A 2,500-nucleotide genomic window follows, 5' to 3' on the forward strand; every position below is an offset into this window, starting at 1 on the left:
GCCGAGTGGGATACTGGGGAATGACGTGTGACGTGTGCAGCGCCGAGCCAGCAGCGGATCTGTTGGTGGAACGGCGGGGGAGAGAGCAAGATACGGTGAGTAACAGTTAACTTTACCCTTTTGAATCTCCCCCTCTCCCAAATAGATCTTCCGGGATAGCCGAGTGTTAAGTTTCAAACACCCCGAGCACGTAGCACTCAAGTATGGAGTTGCTTTGCTAGACAGAATTGGTTCACGACGTCAAATATCGGTCCAGACTTGACACTGATTCTGAACTGAGCAGAGCTGAGCTAACGTTACTTCTGAAGTGCAGGCCGGGGCGGAAGGGAGGCTTCTTGTTAGCCTGCTAAGCTAGTATGCTAGGCTACAGCGAAGTGTTGAGCCCGAATCAGTAACTAAAGCTACAGAGGTAAACATGGCGGCTGGGGATCGACTGCCCGAGTAATGTTGGTTTTTCCAGTGTCGGCAGGACAAAAACAACAAGAATAATTGAAAGTAGTTGTGTTAATCTCTGATATCTTAGCCTCTTGGGGAGTTGTCCGTGTCTGTGTATTTGAAGCAGTCAGCTAGCTACAGTTAGCCAATGAGCTGCTGTCTAGCCAGGGTTGGGCTGGAAGCACTGATCTGCCGCTAATTAGCGAACTTAACAACTTGTGGAGAGTTGTGACTTGAGTCTGTTTCGAAATGCCCATTTTAATAACATTGAGATTGTACATAAAATACGTCCTAATGTCTGTGTGTTATCAGGATTTGTTTGTCATTGACTGCATGGAACCGGCTCTTTCATAACGTTAAATCTATCGATTGGCCTCTTCCACTTCTTTAGCTTACAGGCTAGTTTGAACTGATGTGTCTACTATAAAATCTTTACTGCTTCTATTCAACCTCAAAATGTGTGCGTCGTTTATCGTGTCTCTTGTGACATGTTACGTTCACCTAAGATGTATATAGGACTGAGCTGTATTTTGAAAATAACGGTAACCTATTTGCACATAAATGTTAGTCACACTTGTCCGCTTGTACCAGAGCCCCTTGGCTTATTAGCGAAGTAAACCAACAAATCAGGCAGCTCTTTTGTGCTAACTTTCTAAGGTCAGCAAGTCATTTGACTAGTTTGCAAGTTGAGTAGGACTAATCGTTATAAGTCTAAACGAGGCAAGTTATTCATTTCTGAAACTGATCACATTAAACAGTTGCAGACAGGTCCATGTGAGTTAACTAGCTAATGTGGCTAACGTTAGCCAACTTGATATTTTTCCTGCCGTCCGCTCTGTTCGGATTAGACGTGACTCCAATGGTATTCATATGTTTTATCTATGACTTGTGTGTGTGTGTGTGTGTGTGTGTGTGTGTGTGTGTGTGTGTGTGTGTTGGCGTAGGCTTACACATTGACACCGGCAGGGTTTAGAGCACCCGCCCCATGCTAGAGTTGGGTATTGATATACATTTCTCTTAAACTCCCGGAGTGTAGTTTGGCACGAGCGGTGATTCTCCGTATGAGGCAGGAGCTGGTAGTATGTCTAACCGGGTGATCTGGGCACCCCGAGTCCCGTGACGCCGCTTGCGCTCTCTAGTTGTGGCTGTGTGCTCATTACGTGGCCCAGAGTGGCCTATTTGGCACACCTGACTCCCGGTGTCGGTACTGGAGTGACCGCGCGAGACAGAGGAGCGCAGCGGCATTCTTGGCGTTACCGTTTGCCTGGCGCCTGAGCCTGACATACAGTGCCGCTCCTGGGTTGCTGAGCCCCCTTTTTATGATTGTCCGTTTTGTGCTTTTCTTCTTTTGGTAGTGAATGACCGGTTAATTTGAACCGGCTATACCAGGGTCACCTGGAAACACAACAATAAAGATAATCTTTATTGTAGCTGTTTGCTGAACAGTTAGGGATTTTATGAGAGCAGAATGGCTTTATAATGTACTTTGTCCTATAATAACCAGGGAAATACAATAGTGTTATTGCTCAGTGTGTGTGTGTACAATAGTGTTATTGCTTATCCTGCAGCCTTCCTGGTTAGAGTTGGATTCAGTTTGAAAGTTGTTGTTATGGTAGCTCTCTTGCACTGACCTTAGATCGACCCTGACATGAGTGGTGTAGGCGCGTGCGTGTGTGTGCGTGTGTCCTGAGATTGACTCTGAAATGAGTGGTGTAGGCATATGTGTGTGTCCTGAGATGGACTCTGAAATGAGTGGTGTGTAGGCCTATGTGTGTCCTGAGATGGACTCTGAAGTGTGTGTGTGTGTGTGTGTGTGTGTGTGTGTGTGTGTGTGTGTGTGTGTGTGTGTGTGTGTGTGTGTGTGTGTGTGTGTGTGTGTGTGTGTGTGTGTGTGTGAGAGCAGCAGGACAGGACTTGGTTTACTTCAACACAACTGTGTGTGTGTGTGCGCCAAAATGTGGTCACCATATTGCCATGCCAAGTTTGAGGTTCAGGTGTGTATGTTTGCAAAGAGTTGTGTTTAGTGTTGCTGGTGTGTTTATGTTCCAGTATATTTGGAGAGAAT

The 2,500-nt window shown here is 46.2% G+C and overlaps 1 protein-coding gene across 2 annotated transcripts in view; it reads left to right on the plus strand.

Annotated features, from left to right (window-relative positions):
* The first annotated feature begins 37 nt into the window (after positions 1-37).
* The window catches only part of rap1aa (RAP1A, member of RAS oncogene family a), a 15,729-nt gene continuing 13,266 nt past the window's right edge, over positions 38-2,500 (plus strand). The window contains exon 1 of one of the 2 annotated variants that reach the window (XM_080860780.1): positions 38-95. The gene's annotated coding sequence lies outside the window, so the exon portion shown is untranslated. Of the gene's footprint in view, positions 96-253; positions 410-2,500 lie in introns of those variants that run through there. The other variant, XM_080860781.1, reaches the window with a different exon arrangement.

The sequence above is a fragment of the Sprattus sprattus genome, assembly GCF_963457725.1.
Source record: "Sprattus sprattus genome assembly, chromosome: 2".
In the NCBI taxonomy this organism is placed as follows: domain Eukaryota; kingdom Metazoa; phylum Chordata; class Actinopteri; order Clupeiformes; family Clupeidae; genus Sprattus; species Sprattus sprattus.